The following is a 27,211-nucleotide window of genomic DNA, read 5'->3' as shown; positions in this document are numbered from 1 at the left end:
AACTCCATTTGAAACTTTTAGTCAGATTCATACAAACAAACCCGGGTACTAATTTCTAAAGTGTCAATACAAGTACTGCTTAAGTGTAGAGTAAATTGGCATATTAATTATTGTTCTCTAGCTGGGAGTAAAAATTTTGGTTACCCCCAAAAGATACATAGCTTTCATAAATCAACATAAAAATAGTCCCCATAGCAGCTCCAAATGACTGGAGATTAAAGTTACCATAAAATAAGAAGTAGTTATGATCCAGAATGAATTATATTCATTTCACGATTAAACCAACTTGTTTGGATGGTAGCTTCACCAGATGTTTGAAAGGTAGTTTAAAAATGTACTATTGACAGCCTATGTTCAGGATAGGCCACTCATTTCTGATCGGCAGGGGTTGGACACCCCACACCCATTCCGATCAGCTGTTTTGAGGTAGCTCACTTCACTTTGAATAGCTCTACAGTAACTAGCTCTGTCCACTACATAATCTGCCACAAAATCTGTGTCTTACATATAGATTAAGATGGAGATTTGCCACGGAATTGCTGTTGATTTCATCCTTCCCTTTGCAAGGTGTGAAATCGGCAGCCAGTCAGAGACAAATTGGCATGTAAATGCTCATGAAAAACCACTTGTTAAGCCTGAGGATTTTGAGGCATATTTGTTTGTGGCATAAAATTCAAGCCCGTGTGAATTCACCCTACGAAGGTGACACTTAGGGCTACCAGGAGCCAACACTTGTTCAATTTTAGACTCAACAACTTAAAGATGCGACATGTCCTCCAAATATGCCCACGGCTCTCCCACCAAGAGCCTTAAAAAGGTATCACTATATGCAGAAAGAAATTAGAAATAGTCCGTTTTTTTAAGAAGTTTTCTGCAGAAAACAATGCTCAGTTACCCTTTAGGGTGATGTTAGAGTGTGTATTTAGAAAAATACCCCATTTTTTGCGGCATTATTCTTTCCATTTTTGGAAACTTTGCATTTGTCTTGCATTTTCTTCTCATTTTTGTGTGTGTATGTTTTTCAGGTACATGGCATTTTTACTTCAAAATGTAGCATGTTCTAGGTATGGGTTTTTATCAGGCCGTTTTCCCATACACTTCTCGAAAGTAGAAAGAATGCTTGAAAATGCACAAGTGAAAAATTTCTAACCAAAGAAACTGGACAAAAATAAACATCAACAGGGTGCTTTTACAAGACCCCACAAAAAGGTATCTGTCAAGGCAACCTTAAAGTGAACACGAGAGGAAAGGTGCCCAGCTCAGCACTACTATTTTAGCCAGCGCATAGAGCAACTGCAAAGACTGCATATTTCAAATGGAGGATCTTCCATGTCCATGCATTTCGAGGAGGGCTGACCAAGGTGCTTTAAAGAGTCATTGAGTTTTCAAAAAACATTTGATAAGTCATAGGGGCAATTTAAAAGTTTTGATCGGGTGGGGTTATGAAATCTGTGCTACTGCCATGTTTTACTCAGGAGACATGGTGTTTTACTAAGATAACACCCGCCCATACACTACCCACGCTACCCAACGTGCCCTTTAGAGCATCCAGAGAGAAATCATCATGGAGACCTAGGCCAAAACTCCTCTAGACACGCATTTATTTGTGACCCAGTATAGACTGTGAGTTTTAGAACCATGTTAAGATAGGAGTTTTTTAAGAAAAGGAAGATACCCCAAAATTACCAAATTCTAACAACTTTAATAAAAGCTCCAAGCACTTGCAGAACGACAAGCATAAGATAATGACCAAATGTATTGACGTCTGTTTTGGTTACTTGGCCTTTGTTTTTTTTATAGCTTTTTTTTTTGTATCAGTGAGGGGTGGTGAAGATATTTGTATTTAAGAGGAAACCCCATAAGAATGCAAGTTACGTTCTTCATAAATTGCAAATGTGGTAAGCCATGTGATGTCGTGCAAGAATTAACGGCAATCAACTAGACGAGGTGGCCGAGTGGTTAAGGCGATGGACTGCTAATCCATTGTGCTCTGCATGCATGGGTTCGAATCCCATCCTCGTCGCAAACCTTTCGGGAGGTTATCTTTACCGTTTATTGACAACTCCATTGCGTTGACACCCCTGTTGCGCACGGTTTTCTTTACACTATCTCAACGGCTATGACCCCTTGTAGGGTGAATATTTGCAAGAAAATCGAATAACTGGTGCCTACATTTTTTAAATAGTGGTATTGTCGATAGGGACCACAATGGTCAATGACTAATCTTACCCGATAGAACTCCATTTGAAACTTTTAGTCAGATTCATACAAACAAACCCGGGTACTAATTTCTAAAGTGTCAATACAAGTACTGCTTAAGTGTAGAGTAAATTGGCATATTAATTATTGTTCTCTAGCTGGGAGTAAAAATTTTGGTTACCCCCAAAAGATACATAGCTTTCATAAATCAACATAAAAATAGTCCCCATAGCAGCTCCAAATGACTGGAGATTAAAGTTACCATAAAATAAGAAGTAGTTATGATCCAGAATGAATTATATTCATTTCACGATTAAACCAACTTGTTTGGATGGTAGCTTCACCAGATGTTTGAAAGGTAGTTTAAAAATGTACTATTGACAGCCTATGTTCAGGATAGGCCACTCATTTCTGATCGGCAGGGGTTGGACACCCCACACCCATTCCGATCAGCTGTTTTGAGGTAGCTCACTTCACTTTGAATAGCTCTACAGTAACTAGCTCTGTCCACTACATAATCTGCCACAAAATCTGTGTCTTACATATAGATTAAGATGGAGATTTGCCACGGAATTGCTGTTGATTTCATCCTTCCCTTTGCAAGGTGTGAAATCGGCAGCCAGTCAGAGACAAATTGGCATGTAAATGCTCATGAAAAACCACTTGTTAAGCCTGAGGATTTTGAGGCATATTTGTTTGTGGCATAAAATTCAAGCCCGTGTGAATTCACCCTACGAAGGTGACACTTAGGGCTACCAGGAGCCAACACTTGTTCAATTTTAGACTCAACAACTTAAAGATGCGACATGTCCTCCAAATATGCCCACGGCTCTCCCACCAAGAGCCTTAAAAAGGTATCACTATATGCAGAAAGAAATTAGAAATAGTCCGTTTTTTTAAGAAGTTTTCTGCAGAAAACAATGCTCAGTTACCCTTTAGGGTGATGTTAGAGTGTGTATTTAGAAAAATACCCCATTTTTTGCGGCATTATTCTTTCCATTTTTGGAAACTTTGCATTTGTCTTGCATTTTCTTCTCATTTTTGTGTGTGTATGTTTTTCAGGTACATGGCATTTTTACTTCAAAATGTAGCATGTTCTAGGTATGGGTTTTTATCAGGCCGTTTTCCCATACACTTCTCGAAAGCAGAAAGAATGCTTGAAAATGCACAAGTGAACAATTTCTAACCAAAGAAACTGGACAAAAATAAACATCAACAGGGTGCTTTTACAAGACCCCACAAAAAGGTATCTGTCAAGGCAACCTTAAAGTGAACACGAGAGGAAAGGTGCCCAGCTCAGCACTACTATTTTAGCCAGCGCATAGAGCAACTGCAAAGACTGCATATTTCAAATGGAGGATCTTCCATGTCCATGCATTTCGAGGAGGGCTGACCAAGGTGCTTTAAAGAGTCATTGAGTTTTCAAAAAACATTTGATAAGTCATAGGGGCAATTAAAAAGTTTTGATCGGGTGGGGTTATGAAATCTGTGCTACTGCCATGTTTTACTCAGGAGACATGGTGTTTTACTAAGATAACACCCGCCCATACACTACCCACGCTACCCAACGTGCCCTTTAGAGCATCCAGAGAGAAATCATCATGGAGACCTAGGCCAAAACTCCTCTAGACACGCATTTATTTGTGACCCAGTATAGACTGTGAGTTTTAGAACCATGTTAAGATAGGAGTTTTTTAAGAAAAGGAAGATACCCCAAAATTACCAAATTCTAACAACTTTAATAAAAGCTCCAAGCACTTGCAGAACGACAAGCATAAGATAATGACCAAATGTATTGACGTCTGTTTTGGTTACTTGGCCTTTGTTTTTTTTATAGCTTTTTTTTTTGTATCAGTGAGGGGTGGTGAAGATATTTGTATTTAAGAGGAAACCCCATAAGAATACAAGTTACGTTCTTCATAAATTGCAAATGTGGTAAGCCATGTGATGTCGTGCAAGAATTAACGGCAATCAACTAGACGAGGTGGCCGAGTGGTTAAGGCGATGGACTGCTAATCCATTGTGCTCTGCATGCATGGGTTCGAATCCCATCCTCGTCGCAAACCTTTCGGGGGTTATCTTTACCGTTTATTGACAACTCCATTGCGTTGACACCCCTGTTGCGCACGGTTTTCTTTACACTATCTCAACGGCTATGACCCCTTGTAGGGTGAATATTTGCAAGAAAATCGAATAACTGGTGCCTACATTTTTTAAATAGTGGTATTGTCGATAGGGACCACAATGGTCAATGACTAATCTTACCCGATAGAACTCCATTTGAAACTTTTAGTCAGATTCATACAAACAAACCCGGGTACTAATTTCTAAAGTGTCAATACAAGTACTGCTTAAGTGTAGAGTAAATTGGCATATTAATTATTGTTCTCTAGCTGGGAGTAAAAATTTTGGTTACCCCCAAAAGATACATAGCTTTCATAAATCAACATAAAAATAGTCCCCATAGCAGCTCCAAATGACTGGAGATTAAAGTTACCATAAAATAAGAAGTAGTTATGATCCAGAATGAATTATATTCATTTCACGATTAAACCAACTTGTTTGGATGGTAGCTTCACCAGATGTTTGAAAGGTAGTTTAAAAATGTACTATTGACAGCCTATGTTCAGGATAGGCCACTCATTTCTGATCGGCAGGGGTTGGACACCCCACACCCATTCCGATCAGCTGTTTTGAGGTAGCTCACTTCACTTTGAATAGCTCTACAGTAACTAGCTCTGTCCACTACATAATCTGCCACAAAATCCGTGTCTTACATATAGATTAAGATGGAGATTTGCCACGGAATTGCTGTTGATTTCATCCTTCCCTTTGCAAGGTGTGAAATCGGCAGCCAGTCAGAGACAAATTGGCATGTAAATGCTCATGAAAAACCACTTGTTAAGCCTGAGGATTTTGAGGCATATTTCTTTGTGGCATAAAATTCAAGCCCGTGTGAATTCACCCTACGAAGGTGACACTTAGGGCTACCAGGAGCCAACACTTGTTCAATTTTAGACTCAACAACTTAAAGATGCGACATGTCCTCCAAATATGCCCACGGCTCTCCCACCAAGAGCCTTAAAAAGGTATCACTATATGCAGAAAGAAATTAGAAATAGTCCGTTTTTTTAAGAAGTTTTCTGCAGAAAACAATGCTCAGTTACCCTTTAGGGTGATGTTAGAGTGTGTATTTAGAAAAATACCCCATTTTTTGCGGCATTATTCTTTCCATTTTTGGAAACTTTGCATTTGTCTTGCATTTTCTTCTCATTTTTGTGTGTGTATGTTTTTCAGGTACATGGCATTTTTACTTCAAAATGTAGCATGTTCTAGGTATGGGTTTTTATCAGGCCGTTTTCCCATACACTTCTCGAAAGTAGAAAGAATGCTTGAAAATGCACAAGTGAAAAATTTCTAACCAAAGAAACTGGACAAAAATAAACATCAACAGGGTGCTTTTACAAGACCCCACAAAAAGGTATCTGTCAAGGCAACCTTAAAGTGAACACGAGAGGAAAGGTGCCCAGCTCAGCACTACTATTTTAGCCAGCGCATAGAGCAACTGCAAAGACTGCATATTTCAAATGGAGGATCTTCCATGTCCATGCATTTCGAGGAGGGCTGACCAAGGTGCTTTAAAGAGTCATTGAGTTTTCAAAAAACATTTGATAAGTCATAGGGGCAATTAAAAAGTTTTGATCGGGTGGGGTTATGAAATCTGTGCTACTGCCATGTTTTACTCAGGAGACATGGTGTTTTACTAAGATAACACCCGCCCATACACTACCCACGCTACCCAACGTGCCCTTTAGAGCATCCAGAGAGAAATCATCATGGAGACCTAGGCCAAAACTCCTCTAGACACGCATTTATTTGTGACCCAGTATAGACTGTGAGTTTTAGAACCATGTTAAGATAGGAGTTTTTTAAGAAAAGGAAGATACCCCAAAATTACCAAATTCTAACAACTTTAATAAAAGCTCCAAGCACTTGCAGAACGACAAGCATAAGATAATGACCAAATGTATTGACGTCTGTTTTGGTTACTTGGCCTTTGTTTTTTTTTATAGCTTTTTTTTTGTATCAGTGAGGGGTGGTGAAGATATTTGTATTTAAGAGGAAACCCCATAAGAATACAAGTTACGTTCTTCATAAATTGCAAATGTGGTAAGCCATGTGATGTCGTGCAAGAATTAACGGCAATCAACTAGACGAGGTGGCCGAGTGGTTAAGGCGATGGACTGCTAATCCATTGTGCTCTGCATGCATGGGTTCGAATCCCATCCTCGTCGCAAACCTTTCAAGAGGTTATCTTTACCGTTTATTGACAACTCCATTGCGTTGACACCCCTGTTGCGCACGGTTTTCTTTACACTATCTCAACGGCTATGACCCCTTGTAGGGTGAATATTTGCAAGAAAATCGAATAACTGGTGCCTACATTTTTTAAATAGTGGTATTGTCGATAGGGACCACAATGGTCAATGACTAATCTTACCCGATAGAACTCCATTTGAAACTTTTAGTCAGATTCATACAAACAAACCCGGGTACTAATTTCTAAAGTGTCAATACAAGTACTGCTTAAGTGTAGAGTAAATTGGCATATTAATTATTGTTCTCTAGCTGGGAGTAAAAATTTTGGTTACCCCCAAAAGATACATAGCTTTCATAAATCAACATAAAAATAGTCCCCATAGCAGCTCCAAATGACTGGAGATTAAAGTTACCATAAAATAAGAAGTAGTTATGATCCAGAATGAATTATATTCATTTCACGATTAAACCAACTTGTTTGGATGGTAGCTTCACCAGATGTTTGAAAGGTAGTTTAAAAATGTACTATTGACAGCCTATGTTCAGGATAGGCCACTCATTTCTGATCGGCAGGGGTTGGACACCCCACACCCATTCCGATCAGCTGTTTTGAGGTAGCTCACTTCACTTTGAATAGCTCTACAGTAACTAGCTCTGTCCACTACATAATCTGCCACAAAATCCGTGTCTTACATCAGGGCCGTTTCTAGGGGCGGGCGGGACGGGCGGCCGCCCGGGGCACTGTCAGAGGGGGGGCGCCGGCAGGGGCGCCCTCTTGTCGTTTCTCGGCCGTGCGCCCTGGCTCCCTCCCTCTGACCTGCGCCCGAGTGCCGAGTCCTATTACTCTTCAGACAGTGCGGGCGGCACTTACTGACGTCACGCGCCTGCTCCTCCCACTAGGCGGCGCAGGCGCGTGACATACAGTGAGTGAGTGAGCGCCGCACTGCCTGCCTGTTACCGCCCGCCCTGAGCCCCTGAGCAGTGCTGATGCCTGCTGTGAGGCGAGTGATGGTCTGGGGGGGTATTAATTACAATGGGGGGGGCATTAATTACAATGGGGGGGCCACTGTCACTGTGGGGGACATTAAGTTTAATAAGGATCACTATGGACATTATTTAGAATGGAGGCTGCTGTGGGTGTCATTACTCATTATAACTGTATAATGTCTGATAGGCCTAGTCCTGAGCTGAGTTATATTACCCTGCCCTGTATAATAATGTACCCATCCCTGATACCCCTTAGTAGATTAAGATGGAGATTTGCCACGGAATTGCTGTTGATTTCATCCTTCCCTTTCCAAGGTGTGAAATCGGCAGCCAGTCAGATCAGAGACAAATTGGCATGTAAATGCTCATGAAAAACCACTTGTTAAGCCTGAGGATTTTGAGGCATATTTCTTTGTGGCATAAAATTCAAGCCCGTGTGAATTCACCCTACGAAGGTGACACTTAGGGCTACCAGGAGCCAACACTTGTTCAATTTTAGACTCAACAACTTAAAGATGCGACATGTCCTCCAAATATGCCCACGGCTCTCCCACCAAGAGCCTTAAAAAGGTATCACTATATGCAGAAAGAAATTAGAAATAGTCCGTTTTTTTAAGAAGTTTTCTGCAGAAAACAATGCTCAGTTACCCTTTAGGGTGATGTTAGAGTGTGTATTTAGAAAAATACCCCATTTTTTGCGGCATTATTCTTTCCATTTTTGGAAACTTTGCATTTGTCTTGCATTCTCTTTTAATTTTTGTGTGTGTATGTTTTTCAGGTACATGGCATTTTTACTTCAAAATGTAGCATGTTCTAGGTATGGGTTTTTATCAGGCCGTTTTCCCATACACTTCTCGAAAGTAGAAAGAATGCTTGAAAATGCACAAGTGAAAAATTTCTAACCAAAGAAACTGGACAAAAATAAACATCAACAGGGTGCTTTTACAAGACCCCACAAAAAGGTATCTGTCAAGGCAACCTTAAAGTGAACACGAGAGGAAAGGTGCCCAGCTCAGCACTACTATTTTAGCCAGCGCATAGAGCAACTGCAAAGACTGCATATTTCAAATGGAGGATCTTCCATGTCCATGCATTTCGAGGAGGGCTGACCAAGGTGCTTTAAAGAGTCATTGAGTTTTCAAAAAACATTTGATAAGTCATAGGTGCAATTTAAAAGTTTTGATCGGGTGGGGTTATGAAATCTGTGCTACTGCCATGTTTTACTCAGGAGACATGGTGTTTTACTAAGATAACACCCGCCCATACACTACCCACGCTACCCAACGTGCCCTTTAGAGCATCCAGAGAGAAATCATCATGGAGACCTAGGCCAAAACTCCTCTAGACACGCATTTATTTGTGACCCAGTATAGACTGTGAGTTTTAGAACCATGTTAAGATAGGAGTTTTTTAAGAAAAGGAAGATACCCCAAAATTACCAAATTCTAACAACTTTAATAAAAGCTCCAAGCACTTGCAGAACGACAAGCATAAGATAATGACCAAATGTATTGACGTCTGTTTTGGTTACTTGGCCTTTGTTTTTTTTTATAGCTTTTTTTTTGTATCAGTGAGGGGTGGTGAAGATATTTGTATTTAAGAGGAAACCCCATAAGAATACAAGTTACGTTCTTCATAAATTGCAAATGTGGTAAGCCATGTGATGTCGTGCAAGAATTAACGGCAATCAACTAGACGAGGTGGCCGAGTGGTTAAGGCGATGGACTGCTAATCCATTGTGCTCTGCATGCATGGGTTCGAATCCCATCCTCGTCGCAAACCTTTCGGGAGGTTATCTTTACCGTTTATTGACAACTCCATTGCGTTGACACCCCTGTTGCGCACGGTTTTCTTTACACTATCTCAACGGCTATGACCCCTTGTAGGGTGAATATTTGCAAGAAAATCGAATAACTGGTGCCTACATTTTTTAAATAGTGGTATTGTCGATAGGGACCACAATGGTCAATGACTAATCTTACCCGATAGAACTCCATTTGAAACTTTTAGTCAGATTCATACAAACAAACCCGGGTACTAATTTCTAAAGTGTCAATACAAGTACTGCTTAAGTGTAGAGTAAATTGGCATATTAATTATTGTTCTCTAGCTGGGAGTAAAAATTTTGGTTACCCCCAAAAGATACATAGCTTTCATAAATCAACATAAAAATAGTCCCCATAGCAGCTCCAAATGACTGGAGATTAAAGTTACCATAAAATAAGAAGTAGTTATGATCCAGAATGAATTATATTCATTTCACGATTAAACCAACTTGTTTGGATGGTAGCTTCACCAGATGTTTGAAAGGTAGTTTAAAAATGTACTATTGACAGCCTATGTTCAGGATAGGCCACTCATTTCTGATCGGCAGGGGTTGGACACCCCACACCCATTCCGATCAGCTGTTTTGAGGTAGCTCACTTCACTTTGAATAGCTCTACAGTAACTAGCTCTGTCCACTACATAATCTGCCACAAAATCTGTGTCTTACATATAGATTAAGATGGAGATTTGCCACGGAATTGCTGTTGATTTCATCCTTCCCTTTGCAAGGTGTGAAATCGGCAGCCAGTCAGAGACAAATTGGCATGTAAATGCTCATGAAAAACCACTTGTTAAGCCTGAGGATTTTGAGGCATATTTGTTTGTGGCATAAAATTCAAGCCCGTGTGAATTCACCCTACGAAGGTGACACTTAGGGCTACCAGGAGCCAACACTTGTTCAATTTTAGACTCAACAACTTAAAGATGCGACATGTCCTCCAAATATGCCCACGGCTCTCCCACCAAGAGCCTTAAAAAGGTATCACTATATGCAGAAAGAAATTAGAAATAGTCCGTTTTTTTAAGAAGTTTTCTGCAGAAAACAATGCTCAGTTACCCTTTAGGGTGATGTTAGAGTGTGTATTTAGAAAAATACCCCATTTTTTGCGGCATTATTCTTTCCATTTTTGGAAACTTTGCATTTGTCTTGCATTTTCTTCTCATTTTTGTGTGTGTATGTTTTTCAGGTACATGGCATTTTTACTTCAAAATGTAGCATGTTCTAGGTATGGGTTTTTATCAGGCCGTTTTCCCATACACTTCTCGAAAGTAGAAAGAATGCTTGAAAATGCACAAGTGAAAAATTTCTAACCAAAGAAACTGGACAAAAATAAACATCAACAGGGTGCTTTTACAAGACCCCACAAAAAGGTATCTGTCAAGGCAACCTTAAAGTGAACACGAGAGGAAAGGTGCCCAGCTCAGCACTACTATTTTAGCCAGCGCATAGAGCAACTGCAAAGACTGCATATTTCAAATGGAGGATCTTCCATGTCCATGCATTTCGAGGAGGGCTGACCAAGGTGCTTTAAAGAGTCATTGAGTTTTCAAAAAACATTTGATAAGTCATAGGGGCAATTTAAAAGTTTTGATCGGGTGGGGTTATGAAATCTGTGCTACTGCCATGTTTTACTCAGGAGACATGGTGTTTTACTAAGATAACACCCGCCCATACACTACCCACGCTACCCAACGTGCCCTTTAGAGCATCCAGAGAGAAATCATCATGGAGACCTAGGCCAAAACTCCTCTAGACACGCATTTATTTGTGACCCAGTATAGACTGTGAGTTTTAGAACCATGTTAAGATAGGAGTTTTTTAAGAAAAGGAAGATACCCCAAAATTACCAAATTCTAACAACTTTAATAAAAGCTCCAAGCACTTGCAGAACGACAAGCATAAGATAATGACCAAATGTATTGACGTCTGTTTTGGTTACTTGGCCTTTGTTTTTTTTTATAGCTTTTTTTTTGTATCAGTGAGGGGTGGTGAAGATATTTGTATTTAAGAGGAAACCCCATAAGAATGCAAGTTACGTTCTTCATAAATTGCAAATGTGGTAAGCCATGTGATGTCGTGCAAGAATTAACGGCAATCAACTAGACGAGGTGGCCGAGTGGTTAAGGCGATGGACTGCTAATCCATTGTGCTCTGCATGCATGGGTTCGAATCCCATCCTCGTCGCAAACCTTTCGTGAGGTTATCTTTACCGTTTATTGACAACTCCATTGCGTTGACACCCCTGTTGCGCACGGTTTTCTTTACACTATCTCAACGGCTATGACCCCTTGTAGGGTGAATATTTGCAAGAAAATCGAATAACTGGTGCCTACATTTTTTAAATAGTGGTATTGTCGATAGGGACCACAATGGTCAATGACTAATCTTACCCGATAGAACTCCATTTGAAACTTTTAGTCAGATTCATACAAACAAACCCGGGTACTAATTTCTAAAGTGTCAATACAAGTACTGCTTAAGTGTAGAGTAAATTGGCATATTAATTATTGTTCTCTAGCTGGGAGTAAAAATTTTGGTTACCCCCAAAAGATACATAGCTTTCATAAATCAACATAAAAATAGTCCCCATAGCAGCTCCAAATGACTGGAGATTAAAGTTACCATAAAATAAGAAGTAGTTATGATCCAGAATGAATTATATTCATTTCACGATTAAACCAACTTGTTTGGATGGTAGCTTCACCAGATGTTTGAAAGGTAGTTTAAAAATGTACTATTGACAGCCTATGTTCAGGATAGGCCACTCATTTCTGATCGGCAGGGGTTGGACACCCCACACCCATTCCGATCAGCTGTTTTGAGGTAGCTCACTTCACTTTGAATAGCTCTACAGTAACTAGCTCTGTCCACTACATAATCTGCCACAAAATCTGTGTCTTACATATAGATTAAGATGGAGATTTGCCACGGAATTGCTGTTGATTTCATCCTTCCCTTTGCAAGGTGTGAAATCGGCAGCCAGTCAGAGACAAATTGGCATGTAAATGCTCATGAAAAACCACTTGTTAAGCCTGAGGATTTTGAGGCATATTTCTTTGTGGCATAAAATTCAAGCCCGTGTGAATTCACCCTACGAAGGTGACACTTAGGGCTACCAGGAGCCAACACTTGTTCAATTTTAGACTCAACAACTTAAAGATGCGACATGTCCTCCAAATATGCCCACGGCTCTCCCACCAAGAGCCTTAAAAAGGTATCACTATATGCAGAAAGAAATTAGAAATAGTCCGTTTTTTTAAGAAGTTTTCTGCAGAAAACAATGCTCAGTTACCCTTTAGGGTGATGTTAGAGTGTGTATTTAGAAAAATACCCCATTTTTTGCGGCATTATTCTTTCCATTTTTGGAAACTTTGCATTTGTCTTGCATTTTCTTCTCATTTTTGTGTGTGTATGTTTTTCAGGTGCATGGCATTTTTACTTCAAAATGTAGCATGTTCTAGGTATGGGTTTTTATCAGGCCGTTTTCTCATACACTTCTCGAAAGTAGAAAGAATGCTTGAAAATGCACAAGTGAAAAATTTCTAACCAAAGAAACTGGACAAAAATAAACATCAACAGGGTGCTTTTACAAGACCCCACAAAAAGGTATCTGTCAAGGCAACCTTAACCTCTTAAGGACATAGGGCGTACAGGTACGCCCTTGTGCCCTGGTACTTAAGGACACAGGGCGTACATGTACGCCCTGTGTATTTTCGATCACTGCCGTGCGGCTGGCAGTGATCGGAACCCGGTGCCTGCTCAAATCATTGAGCAGGCACCTAGGCTAAATGCGCGGGGGGGTCCCGTGACCCCCCCATGTCGGCGATCGCGGCAAACCGCAGGTCAATTCAGACCTGCGGTTTGCTGCGATTTCTGAAGTTTCTGGTCCCCGCAGTCCCTGACTGCGGGGATCAGAAACTTTATATGCCAAAAAAAAAGTTTTATTCACCCCCCCCTGCACCCCCGAATGATTTTTATGGTGGCGGGAGGTGCAGGGGGAGGGTTGCGGGCGGTGTGGGCGGTGCGGGAGGCGGGCGGTGCGGCAGGCGGGATCGCGATCCCCCGCCCGCCTCCCCTTGTATAATCGTTGGCGTCTAGTGGGGATACCAGGGTGCCAGCACATTGCTGGCACCCTGGTATAAACGGCTGACATCTGCGATGCGATGTCAGCCGTTTAACCCTTTCCATACAGCGGTCCGTACGGACCGCTGTATGGAAAAGGTTAACAGCGCAGGGAGCTCCCTCCCTCTCCCATCGGGGGGCTGCTGTGCCTTTGCAGCCCCCCGATGGGGAGGGAGAGAGCCCCCAGAGAGCCCCCCGAGAGATCCCCTCCTTACCCTTCCCCGTCTGCGAAGTTCTGAGCAGTACTTAGCAGACGGGCAAGGTTCCCATGGCAACAGGACGCCTCTCAGGCGTCCTGCTGTCCATGGTGCTGAACAGATCTGTGCTGAAAGGCATAGATCTGTTCAGTGTAAGTAAAATACAGTACAGAACAATATATATTGTACTGTACTGTATTATACAGACATCAGACCCACTGGATCTTCAAGAACCAAGTGGGTCTGGGTCAAAAAAAAGTGAATAAAAGTGAAAAAAAAGTAAAAATAAAAAAACACATTTATCACTGATAAAAAATGAAAAAAATAAAATTCCCTACACATGTTTGGTATCGCCGCGTCCGTAACGACCTGATCTATAAAACGGTCATGTTACTTTACCCGAACGGTGAACACCATAAAAATAAAAAATTAAAAACTATGATGGAATTGAAATTTTGCCCACCTTACTTCCCAAAAAAGGTAATAAAAGTGATCAAAAAAGTCGCATGTACGCCAAAATTGTAACAATCAAACCGTCATCTCATCCCGCAAAAATCATACCCTACCCAAGATAATCGCCCAAAAACTGAAAAAACTATGGCTCTTAGACTATGGAAACACTAAAACATGATTTTTTTTGTTTCAAAAATGAAATCATTGTGTAAAACTTACATAAATAAAAAAAAAGTATACATATTAGGTATCGCCGCGTCCGTATCGCCCGGCTCTATAAAAATATCACATGATCTAACCCCTCAGATGACCACCGTAAAAAAATAAAAATAAAAACGGTGTAAAAAAAAGCCATTTTTTGTCATCTTACGTCACAAAAAGTGTAATAGCAAGCAATCAAAAAGTCATATGCACCCCAAAATAGATGCCAATCAAACCGTCATCTCATCCCGCAAAAAATGAGACCCTACTTAAGATAATCGCCCAAAAACTGAAAAAACTATGGCTCTTAGACTATGGAGACACTAAAACATTTTTTTGGTTTTAAAAATGAAATCATTGTGTAAAACTTACATAAATAAAAAAAATTGTATACATATTAGGTATCTCCGCGTCCGTGACAACCTGCTCTATAAAATTACCACATGATCTAACCTGTCAGATGAATGTTGTAAATAACAAAAAAAAAAACGGTGCCAAAAAAGCTATTTCTTGTTACCTTGCCGCACAAAAAGTGTAATATAGAGCAACCAAAAATCATATGTACCCTAAACTAGTACCAACAAAACTGCCACCCTATCCCGTAGTTTCTAAAATGGGGTCACTTTTTTGGAGTTTCTACTCTAGGGGTGCATCAGGGGGGCTTCAAATGGGACATGGTGTCAAAAAAAACCAGTCCAGCAAAATATGCCTTCCAAAAACCATATGGTGTTCCTTTCCTTCTGCGCCCTGCCGTGTGCCCGTACAGCTGTTTACGACCACATATGGGGTGTTTCTGTAAACTACAGAATTAGGGCCATAAATAATGAGTTTTGTTTGGCTGTTAACCCTTGCTTTGTAACTGGAAAAAAAATATTAAAATGGAAAATCTGCCAAAAAAGTGAAATTTTGAAATTGTATCTCTATTTTCCATTAAATCTTGTGCAACACCTAAAGGGTTAACAAAGTTTGTAAAATCAGTTTTGAATACCTTGAGGGGTGTAGTTTCTTAGATGGGGTCACTTTTATGGAGTTTATAATCTAGGGGTGCATCAGGGGGGCTTCAAATGGGACATGGTGCCAAAAAAACAGTCCAGCAAAATCAGCCCTCCAAAAACCAAACGGCGCACCTTTCACTCTACGCCCCGCTGTGTGCCCGTACAGTAGTTTACGGCCACATATGGGGTGTTTCTGTAAACAGCAGAGTCAGGGCAATAAAGATACAGTCTTGTTTGGCTGTTAACCCTTGCTTTGTTAGTGGAAAAAATGGGTTAAAATGGAAAATTAGGCAAAAAAATGAAATTCTCAAATTTCATCGCCATTTGCCAATAACTCTTGTGCAACACCTAAAGGGTTAACGATGTATGTAAAATCAGTTTTGAATACCTTGAGGGGTGTAGTTTCTTAGATGGGGTCACTTTTAGGGAGTTTCTCCTCTAGGGGTGCATCAGGGGGCTTCAAATGGGACATGGTGTAAATAAACCAGTCCATAAAAATCAGCCTTCCAAAAACCAAACGGCGCAACTTTCACTCTACGCCCCGCTGTGTGGCCGTACAGTAGTTTACGGCCACATATTGGGTGTTTCTGTAAATGGCAGAGTCAGGGCAATAAAGATACAGTCTTGTTTGGCTGTTAACCCTTGGTTTGTTAGTGGAAAAAATGGGTTAAAATGAAAAATTAGACAAAAAAATGAAATTCTCAAATTTCCTCCCTATTTGCCAATAACTCTTGTGCAACACCTAAAGGGTTAACAACGTATGCAAAATCAGTTTTGAATACCTTGAGGGGTGTAGTTTCTTAGATGGGGTCATTTTTGGGTGGTTTCTATTATGTAAGCCTCGCAAAGTGACTTGAGACCTGAACTGGTCCCTAGAAATTGAGTTTTTGTAAATTTCGGAAAAATTTCAAGATTTGCTTCTAAACTTCTAAGCCTTATAACATCCCCAAAAAATAAAATATCATTCCCAAAACAATTCAAACATGAAGTAGACATATGGGGAATGAAAAGTCATCACAATTTTTGGGGGTATTACTATGTATTACAGAAGTAGAGAAACTGAAACTTTGAAATTTGCAAATTTTTTTCAAATTTTTGTTAAATTAGGTATTTTTTGGTGCAAAAAAAATTATTTTTTTTACTCCATTTTACCAGTGTCATGAAGTACAATATGTGACGAAAAAACAATCTCAGAACGGCCTGGATAAGTCAAACCGTTTTAAAGTTATCAGCACTTAAAGGGACTCTGGTCAGATTTTCAAAAAATGGCCTGGTCCTAAGGTGTAAAAAGGCTGTGTCCTTAAGGGGTTAAAGTGAACACGAGAGGAAAGGTGCCCAGCTCAGCACTACTATTTTAGCCAGCGCATAGAGCAACTGCAAAGACTGCATATTTCAAATGGAGGATCTTCCATGTCCATGCATTTCGAGGAGGGCTGACCAAGGTGCTTTAAAGAGTCATTGAGTTTTCAAAAAACATTTGATAAGTCATAGGGGCATTTTAAAAGTTTTGATCGGGTGGGGTTATGAAATCTGTGCTACTGCCATGTTTTACTCAGGAGACATGGTGTTTTACTAAGATAACACCCGCCCATACACTACCCACGCTACCCAACGTGCCCTTTAGAGCATCCAGAGAGAAATCATCATGGAGACCTAGGCCAAAACTCCTCTAGACACGCATTTATTTGTGACCCAGTATAGACTGTGAGTTTTAGAACCATGTTAAGATAGGAGTTTTTTAAGAAAAGGAAGATACCCCAAAATTACCAAATTCTAACAACTTTAATAAAAGCTCCAAGCACTTGCAGAACGACAAGCATAAGATAATGACCAAATGTATTGACGTCTGTTTTGGTTACTTGGCCTTTGTTTTTTTTATAGCTTTTTTTTTTGTATCAGTGAGGGGTGGTGAAGATATTTGTATTTAAGAGGAAACCCCATAAGAATGCAAGTTACGTTCTTCATAAATTGCAAATGTGGTAAGCCATGTGATGTCGTGCAAGAATTAACGGCAATCAACTAGACGAGGTGGCCGAGTGGTTAAGGCGATGGACTGCTAATCCATTGTGCTCTGCATGCATGGGTTCGAATCCCATCCTCGTCGCAAACCTTTCGTGAGGTTATCTTTACCGTTTATTGACAACTCCATTGCGTTGACACCCCTGTTGCGCACGGTTTTCTTTACACTATCTCAACGGCTATGACCCCTTGTAGGGTGAATATTTGCAAGAAAATCGAATAACTGGTGCCTACATTTTTTAAATAGTGGTATTGTCGATAGGGACCACAATGGTCAATGACTAATCTTACCCGATAGAACTCCATTTGAAACTTTTAGTCAGATTCATACAAACAAACCCGGGTACTAATTTCTAAAGTGTCAATACAAGTACTGCTTAAGTGTAGAGTAAATTGGCATATTAATTATTGTTCTCTAGCTGGGAGTAAAAATTTTGGTTACCCCCAAAAGATACATAGCTTTCATAAATCAACATAAAAATAGTCCCCATAGCAGCTCCAAATGACTGGAGATTAAAGTTACCATAAAATAAGAAGTAGTTATGATCCAGAATGAATTATATTCATTTCACGATTAAACCAACTTGTTTGGATGGTAGCTTCACCAGATGTTTGAAAGGTAGTTTAAAAATGTACTATTGACAGCCTATGTTCAGGATAGGCCACTCATTTCTGATCGGCAGGGGTTGGACACCCCACACCCATTCCGATCAGCTGTTTTGAGGTAGCTCACTTCACTTTGAATAGCTCTACAGTAACTAGCTCTGTCCACTACATAATCTGCCACAAAATCCGTGTCTTACATATAGATTAAGATGGAGATTTGCCACGGAATTGCTGTTGATTTCATCCTTCCCTTTGCAAGGTGTGAAATCGGCAGCCAGTCAGAGACAAATTGGCATGTAAATGCTCATGAAAAACCACTTGTTAAGCCTGAGGATTTTGAGGCATATTTGTTTGTGGCATAAAATTCAAGCCCGTGTGAATTCACCCTACGAAGGTGACACTTAGGGCTACCAGGAGCCAACACTTGTTCAATTTTAGACTCAACAACTTAAAGATGCGACATGTCCTCCAAATATGCCCACGGCTCTCCCACCAAGAGCCTTAAAAAGGTATCACTATATGCAGAAAGAAATTAGAAATAGTCCGTTTTTTTAAGAAGTTTTCTGCAGAAAACAATGCTCAGTTACCCTTTAGGGTGATGTTAGAGTGTGTATTTAGAAAAATACCCCATTTTTTGCGGCATTATTCTTTCCATTTTTGGAAACTTTGCATTTGTCTTGCATTTTCTTCTCATTTTTGTGTGTGTATGTTTTTCAGGTACATGGCATTTTTACTTCAAAATGTAGCATGTTCTAGGTATGGGTTTTTATCAGGCCGTTTTCCCATACACTTCTCGAAAGTAGAAAGAATGCTTGAAAATGCACAAGTGAAAAATTTCTAACCAAAGAAACTGGACAAAAATAAACATCAACAGGGTGCTTTTACAAGACCCCACAAAAAGGTATCTGTCAAGGCAACCTTAAAGTGAACACGAGAGGAAAGGTGCCCAGCTCAGCACTACTATTTTAGCCAGCGCATAGAGCAACTGCAAAGACTGCATATTTCAAATGGAGGATCTTCCATGTCCATGCATTTCGAGGAGGGCTGACCAAGCTGCTTTAAAAAGTCATTGAGTTTTTAAAAAACATTTGATAAGTCATAGGGGCAATTTAAAAGTTTTGGTCGGGTGGGGTTATGAAATCTGTGCTACTGCCATGTTTTACTCAGGAGACATGGTGTTTTACTAAGATAACACCCACCAGGGCCGGACTGGAACAAAAAATAGGCCCGGGCATTTTTGACTGAGCAGCCCAATCACATGACCCCCAACAGGCCCCACCCCCTTGCAGTCTAGGGGCGGAGCCAAAACTGGAAGCACAATTGAGAGGCAGGGCCAGCCACCAGTAAGATAGGAAGGCTTCAGTCAACACACAAGCTTCTTTGGGGGTCCCCAGGTGACATTAGGGGTCTTAGTACGATCCGGCCACATAATCCGGCAGAAAATGCAAGGAATCGACTGGACACAAAGCACAGCATGCAGCGGTTTATGTCCTGCTGATTCTCTGCATTTTTCCCAGCTTGTGGCCGGATCTCTGCCGTACACCTTTATAGTTAGTGGGGCTGGAGGGCATTCTGTCTGCATCCAGCAGTGCCGGATCCAGTGAATTCTCAGCTGGAACAGCCGCCAGGATCACTAACGCAGATGTGAAAGTAGCCTAATACAGCGCCCCATACCTCTTATATCCAGTGACGTCTCCTCTGATGTAGATGTTCTCTTTCTTCATCTTCTCCATTCAGACCAGACTGCCATGATAATTTTTTTTCAGCCATCTTACGTCTCTGCAGAGTTTGACAGACATCTTAGTTTCCTACTTTTCCATCATCCTCCAATTAACCTCCTATCATGCACCCCCAATACTGAGAAGCTGTGCTCCCCAAAACTATACTGCAAAAAGAACTGTGCTAAGCTGATGCTGTGCCAGGGTGCCCCCAAAGTAATGGTGCTCCCAAAGTCCCAACTATAGTAATTATTTCTTTGCCAGAGTGCATTTAGTAGTAATAGTGCTCCTACAGCGCCCCCAACAGTAATTGTGTCCCACAAGTAATAATGCTCCCATAGTCCCCCAGTTGTAATAAAGCCCACCATAATGCCCCGATAGTAATAATTCTCTTTATAATGTGTGACAGTAGAACCCCCCCCCCTTATAATGTGCACCAGTACAAAAAATGCCCCGTTGTGTGGCAGTAAAAAAATAAATACCTCCTCTTAGTGCCCCCAGTAGAGCCAATGTCCCCAGAGTGCCCTCATGTGTTCCAATGACCTGTACTATGTGCCACTACAAAAAACACTTAGTGCCCCCAGTTGAGCTTAGATGCCCATAGTGACCTTATAATTTGTGCCAGTATAAAATACTCCCATATAGTCCCCCCAGAAGATGCCCCCATAGTGCTCCTTCCCCGTCTCCATAGTTCCCTCCATAATGTGGCACTATAAAATGCCCCTATAGACTGCCCCACATAGATACCCCCATAATGCTCCTTTCCTCCCTTCCCCATAGTGGCATCAAAATGGGTGCCAGTATTAAATGTCCCTAGATAATGCCCTCATAGTGCTCTTGTTCCCCACTTCTCCATAGTGCCCACCTATAATGCGTGCCAGTATATAGGGCCCCCAGTAGATGCCCCCATAGTGCAGTCATACACGCACTCTCCATATACATGGACGCAGTCATACACACACTCTCCACATACATGGACGCAGTCATACACGCACTCTCCACATACATGGACGCAGTCATACACGCACTCTCCAGATACATGGACGCAGTCATACACGCACTCTCCACATAAATGGAAGCAGTCATACAAGCACTCTCCACATACATGGACGCAGTCATACACGCACTCTCCACATACATGGATGCAGTCATACACGCACTCTCCACATACATGGACGCAGTCATACACACACTCTCCAGATACATGAACGCAGTCATACACGCACTCTCCACATACATGGACGCAGTCATACACGCACTCTCCACATACATGGACGCAGTCATACACGCACTCTCCACATACATGGACGCAGTCATACACGCACTCTCCACATACATGGACGCAGTCATACACGCACTCTCCACATACATGGATGCACTCTCCACATACATGGACGCAGTCATACAGGCACTCTCCACATACATGGATGCACTCTCCACATACATGGACGCAGTCATACACGCACTCTCCACATACATGGACGCAGTCATACACGCACTCTCCACATACATGAACGCAGTCTCCACATACATGAACGCAGTCTCCACATACATGGACGCACTCATACATGCGCTCACCATATACATAGATGCACTCATACACAAAGTCACCACATATATGGACGCAGTCATACACGCACTCTCCACATACATGGACGCAGTCATACACGCACTCTCCACATACATGGACGCAGTCATACACACACTCTCCACATACATGGACGCACTCATACACACACTCTCCACATACATGAACGCAGTCATACACACACTCTCCACATACATGGACGCAGTCATACACGCACTCTCCACATACATGGACGCAGTCATACACACACTCTCCATATACATAGATGCATTCATACACATACTCTTCACATACAGAGACGCACTCATACACATACTCTTCACATACAGGGGCGCACTCATGCACACAGTCACCACATACATGGACGCACACATATACAATACACATATATAGACACCCAGCTTTCCTGCTGTGCCTCTCCCCCATACTCTAATGCCTCTGCACTTGTGCCATCCAGGATAGCAGGGAAGCTGGATGACATTTCATGATATAATTCACCCAGCTTTCCTACTGTACTGCATGTCACATGTGCACAGTCTGGGAAAGCTGAATATAACCCCAGTTCCCCTGCTACTCACATCACTGGTGCAGTTGTGACAAATTCCAATCCAACTGATGTTCAGCATGGTGGGCAGGAAAGTTCAGGCTGCAGGAATCGCGGGTATAAAAGGGGGCGCGGCTATTATAGCTCCGCCCACATCGGGCCATCCTGTTGCTGGTCACCACTGTCCGTCATAAGAACTAAGGAGGGGAGAGGCGGAGCGATGTCACTTATGTCAGGAGGTCAGTGACAGAGTGCAAGTGGTGCAGGAGAAGTCAGCTGCTCTGACAGGGGCCCGGGGTGAGGAAGTACAGTGACTGATAGTTACGCCACTGGGAAGCGCTCATCTCCACTCCTGCCCAGCTGATTGTGTTCGGCCCAGCCCACCAGGCGGCCCGGCCCACCGGGCAAATGCCCGGTCTGCCCTATGGCCAGTCCGGCCCTGACACCCACCCATACACTACCCACGCTACCCAACGTGCCCTTTAGAGCATCCAGAGAGAAATCATCATGGAGACCTAGGCCAAAACTCCTCTAGACACGCATTTATTTGTGACCCAGTATAGACTGTGAGTTTTAGAACCATGTTAAGATAGGAGTTTTTTAAGAAAAGGAAGATACCCCAAAATTACCAAATTCTAACAACTTTAATAAAAGCTCCAAGCACTTGCAGAACGACAAGCATAAGATAATGACCTAATGTATTGACGTCTGTTTTGGTTACTTGGCCTTTGTTTTTTTTATAGCTTTTTTTTTGTATCAGTGAGGGGTGGTGAAGATATTTGTATTTAAGAGGAAATCCCATAAGAATGCAAGTTACGTTCTTCATAAATTGCAAATGTGGTAAGCCATGTGATGTCGTGCAAGAATTAACGGCAATCAACTAGACGAGGTGGCCGAGTGGTTAAGGCGATGGACTGCTAATCCATTGTGCTCTGCATGCATGGGTTCGAACCCATCCTCGTCGCAAACCTTTCGGGAGGTTATCTTTACCGTTTATTGACAACTCCATTGCGTTGACACCCCTGTTGCGCACGGTTTTCTTTACACTATCTCAACGGCTATGACCCCTTGTAGGGTGAATATTTGCAAGAAAATCGAATAACTGGTGCCTACATTTTTTAAATAGTGGTATTGTCGATAGGGACCACAATGGTCAATGACTAATCTTACCCGATAGAACTCCATTTGAAACTTTTAGTCAGATTCATACAAACAAACCCGGGTACTAATTTCTAAAGTGTCAATACAAGTACTGCTTAAGTGTAGAGTAAATTGGCATATTAATTATTGTTCTCTAGCTGGGAGTAAAAATTTTGGTTACCCCCAAAAGATACATAGCTTTCATAAATCAACATAAAAATAGTCCCCATAGCAGCTCCAAATGACTGGAGATTAAAGTTACCATAAAATAAGAAGTAGTTATGATCCAGAATGAATTATATTCATTTCACGATTAAACCAACTTGTTTGGATGGTAGCTTCACCAGATGTTTGAAAGGTAGTTTAAAAATGTACTATTGACAGCCTATGTTCAGGATAGGCCACTCATTTCTGATCGGCAGGGGTTGGAAACCCCACACCCATTCCGATCAGCTGTTTTGAGGTAGCTCACTTCACTTTGAATAGCTCTACAGTAACTAGCTCTGTCCACTACATAATCTGCCACAAAATCGATGTCTTACATATAGATTAAGATGGAGATTTGCCACGGAATTGCTGTTGATTTCATCCTTCCCTTTGCAAGGTGTGAAATCGGCAGCCAGTCAGAGACAAATTGGCATGTAAATGCTCATGAAAAACCACTTGTTAAGCCTGAGGATTTTGAGGCATATTTGTTTGTGGCATAAAATTCAAGCCCGTGTGAATTCACCCTACGAAGGTGACACTTAGGGCTACCAGGAGCCAACACTTGTTCAATTTTAGACTCAACAACTTAAAGATGCGACATGTCCTCCAAATATGCCCACGGCTCTCCCACCAAGAGCCTTAAAAAGGTATCACTATATGCAGAAAGAAATTAGAAATAGTCCGTTTTTTTAAGAAGTTTTCTGCAGAAAACAATGCTCAGTTACCCTTTAGGGTGATGTTAGAGTGTGTATTTAGAAAAATACCCCATTTTTTGCGGCATTATTCTTTCCATTTTTGGAAACTTTGCATTTGTCTTGCATTCTCTTTTAATTTTTGTGTGTGTATGTTTTTCAGGTACATGGCATTTTTACTTCAAAATGTAGCATGTTCTAGGTATGGGTTTTTATCAGGCCGTTTTCCCATACACTTCTCGAAAGTAGAAAGAATGCTTGAAAATGCACAAGTGAAAAATTTCTAACCAAAGAAACTGGACAAAAATAAACATCAACAGGGTGCTTTTACAAGACCCCACAAAAAGGTATCTGTCAAGGCAACCTTAAAGTGAACACGAGAGGAAAGGTGCCCAGCTCAGCACTACTATTTTAGCCAGAGCATAGAGCAACTGCAAAGACTGCATATTTCAAATGGAGGATCTTCCATGTCCATGCATTTCGAGGAGGGCTGACCAAGGTGCTTTAAAGAGTCATTGAGTTTTCAAAAAACATTTGATAAGTCATAGGGGCAATTTAAAAGTTTTGATCGGGTGGGGTTATGAAATCTGTGCTACTGCCATGTTTTACTCAGGAGACATGGTGTTTTACTAAGATAACACCCGCCCATACACTACCCACGCTACCCAACGTGCCCTTTAGAGCATCCAGAGAGAAATCATCATGGAGACCTAGGCCAAAACTCCTCTAGACACGCATTTATTTGTGACCCAGTATAGACTGTGAGTTTTAGAACCATGTTAAGATAGGAGTTTTTTAAGAAAAGGAAGATACCCCAAAATTACCAAATTCTAACAACTTTAATAAAAGCTCCAAGCACTTGCAGAACGACAAGCATAAGATAATGACCAAATGTATTGACGTCTGTTTTGGTTACTTGGCCTTTGTTTTTTTTATAGCTTTTTTTTTGTATCAGTGAGGGGTGGTGAAGATATTTGTATTTAAGAGGAAACCCCATAAGAATACAAGTTACGTTCTTCATAAATTGCAAATGTGGTAAGCCATGTGATGTCGTGCAAGAATTAACGGCAATCAACTAGACGAGGTGGCCGAGTGGTTAAGGCGATGGACTGCTAATCCATTGTGCTCTGCATGCATGGGTTCGAATCCCATCCTCGTCGCAAACCTTTCGGGAGGTTATCTTTACCGTTTATTGACAACTCCATTGCGTTGACACCCCTGTTGCGCACGGTTTTCTTTACACTATCTCAACGGCTATGACCCCTTGTAGGGTGAATATTTGCAAGAAAATCGAATAACTGGTGCCTACATTTTTTAAATAGTGGTATTGTCGATAGGGACCACAATGGTCAATGACTAATCTTACCCGATAGAACTCCATTTGAAACTTTTAGTCAGATTCATACAAACAAACCCGGGTACTAATTTCTAAAGTGTCAATACAAGTACTGCTTAAGTGTAGAGTAAATTGGCATATTAATTATTGTTCTCTAGCTGGGAGTAAAAATTTTGGTTACCCCCAAAAGATCATTTCACGATCAAACCAACTTGTTTGGATGGCAGCTTCACCAGATGTTTGAAAGATAGTTAAAAAATGTACTTTTGACAGCCTATGTTCAGGATAGGCCACTCATTTCTGATCGGCAGGGGTTGGACACCCCATACCCATTCCGATCAGCTGTTTTGAGGTAGCTCACTTCATTTTGAATAGCTCTACAGTAACTAGCTCTGTCCACTACATAATCTGCCACAAAATCTGTGTCTTACATATAGATTAACCCATTAGGGACACATGACGTACCGGTACGGATGTTTCCCGAGCCCTTAAGGACACTTGACGTACCGATACGTCATGTGTTGTTCCGATCACTGCCGCCCAGCCGGCGGTGATCGGAACATGGTGCCTGCTCAAATTATTTAGCAGGCTCCTCGGCTAAATGCGCGGGGGGGTCCCCTGCACCCCTGAATGATATTATGTTGGCGGGAGGTGCAGGTGTTGAAGGCGGTGCGGGAGGCGGGCGGTGCGGGAGGCGGGCGGTGCGGAAGGCGGGATCGCGATCCCCCGCCCGCCTCCCCTTCAATAATCGTTGGTGTACAGTGGTATACCAGGGTGTCAGCACATTGCTGACACCCTGGTATAAACGGCTGACATCTGTGATCAGATGTCAGCCGTTTAACCCTTATCATATCGCGGTCCGTACGTACCGCGGTATGGAAAAGCACAGGTTAACAGTCGGGAGCTCCCTCTCCCATCGGGGGGCTGCTGTGCCTTTGCAGCCCCCCGACAGGATGGGGTGACAGAGGGAGGGAGCCCCAGTCCTTACCCTTCCCCATCTGCGCAGTTGTGGCCACAACTGACCAGACGTGGAAGGTTCCCATGGCAACAGGACGCCTTCTCAGGCATCCTGCTGTCCATGGTGCTGAACAGATCTGTGCTAAAGGCATAGATCTGTTCAGACAAAGTGTAAGTAAAATACAGTACAAAACAATATATAGTGTACTGTACTGTATTATGCAGACATTAGACCCACTGAATCTTCAAGAACCAAATGGGTCTGGGTCAAAAAAAAAGTTAAAAAATGTTTATAAAAATCAAAAAACACATTTATCACTGATTAAAAATGAAAAAAATAAAATTCCCTACACATGTTTGGTATCGCCGCGTCCGTAACGACCTGATCTATAAAATGGTCCTGTTACTTTACCCGAACGGTGAACGCCATAAAAATAAAAAATAAAAAACTATGATGAAATTGAAATTTTGCCCACCTTACTTCCCAAAAAAGGTAATAAAAGTGATCAAAAAAGTCGCATGTACGCCAAAATTGTAACAATCAAACCGTCATCTCATCCCGCAAAAAACAAGCCCTACCCAAGATAATCGCCCAAAAACTGAAAAAACTATGGCTCTTAGACTATGGAAACACTAAAAAAAGTATACATATCAGGTATCTCCACGTCCGTATCGACCGGCTCTATAAAAATATCACATGAGCTAACCCCTCAGGTGACCACCGTAAAAAAAAAAAAAAAAAACGGTGTAAAAAAAGCAATTTTTGTCATCTTACGTCACAAAAAGTGTAATAGCAAGCAATCAAAAAGTCATATGCACCCCAAAATAGTGCCAATTAAACCGTCATCTCATCCCGCAAAAAATGAGACCCTACTTAAGATAATCGCCCAGAAATGGAAAAAACTATGGCTCTTAGACTATGGAGACACTAAAACATTTTTTTGTTTTAAAAATGAAATCATTGTGTAAAACTTACATAAATAAAAAAATTGTATACATATTAGGTATCGCCGCGTCCGTGACAACCTGCTCTATAAAATTACCATATGATCTAACCTGTCAGATGATTGTTGTAAATAACAAAAAAAAAACGGTGCCAAAA

At 41.4% G+C, this 27,211-nt stretch overlaps 8 non-coding genes across 8 annotated transcripts; all 8 read left to right on the top strand.

The window, feature by feature from the left end:
• Nucleotides 1-1,941: 1,941 nt before the first annotated feature.
• TRNAS-GCU lies at nucleotides 1,942-2,023 on the top strand. Its single transcript has one exon. It is a non-coding gene; the product is annotated as a tRNA-Ser (tRNA).
• Nucleotides 2,024-4,177: 2,154 nt separating this feature from the next.
• TRNAS-GCU lies at nucleotides 4,178-4,259 on the top strand. The gene has a single exon. It is a non-coding gene; the product is annotated as a tRNA-Ser (tRNA).
• Nucleotides 4,260-6,412: 2,153 nt separating this feature from the next.
• TRNAS-GCU lies at nucleotides 6,413-6,494 on the top strand. The gene has a single exon. It is a non-coding gene; the product is annotated as a tRNA-Ser (tRNA).
• A 2,706-nt stretch (nucleotides 6,495-9,200) lies between these two features.
• On the top strand, nucleotides 9,201-9,282 carry TRNAS-GCU. The gene has a single exon. It is a non-coding gene; the product is annotated as a tRNA-Ser (tRNA).
• A 2,154-nt stretch (nucleotides 9,283-11,436) lies between these two features.
• On the top strand, nucleotides 11,437-11,518 carry TRNAS-GCU. The gene has a single exon. It is a non-coding gene; the product is annotated as a tRNA-Ser (tRNA).
• Nucleotides 11,519-17,324: 5,806 nt separating this feature from the next.
• On the top strand, nucleotides 17,325-17,406 carry TRNAS-GCU. Its single transcript has one exon. It is a non-coding gene; the product is annotated as a tRNA-Ser (tRNA).
• A 5,254-nt stretch (nucleotides 17,407-22,660) lies between these two features.
• Nucleotides 22,661-22,741, top strand: TRNAS-GCU. Its single transcript has one exon. It is a non-coding gene; the product is annotated as a tRNA-Ser (tRNA).
• A 2,153-nt stretch (nucleotides 22,742-24,894) lies between these two features.
• TRNAS-GCU lies at nucleotides 24,895-24,976 on the top strand. Its single transcript has one exon. It is a non-coding gene; the product is annotated as a tRNA-Ser (tRNA).
• The last annotated feature ends 2,235 nt before the right edge of the window (nucleotides 24,977-27,211 follow it).

Source organism: Bufo bufo, unplaced genomic scaffold (genome assembly GCF_905171765.1).
Source record: "Bufo bufo unplaced genomic scaffold, aBufBuf1.1, whole genome shotgun sequence".
Taxonomy (NCBI): domain Eukaryota; kingdom Metazoa; phylum Chordata; class Amphibia; order Anura; family Bufonidae; genus Bufo; species Bufo bufo.
This window is presented reverse-complemented; position numbering and strand designations above follow the sequence as displayed.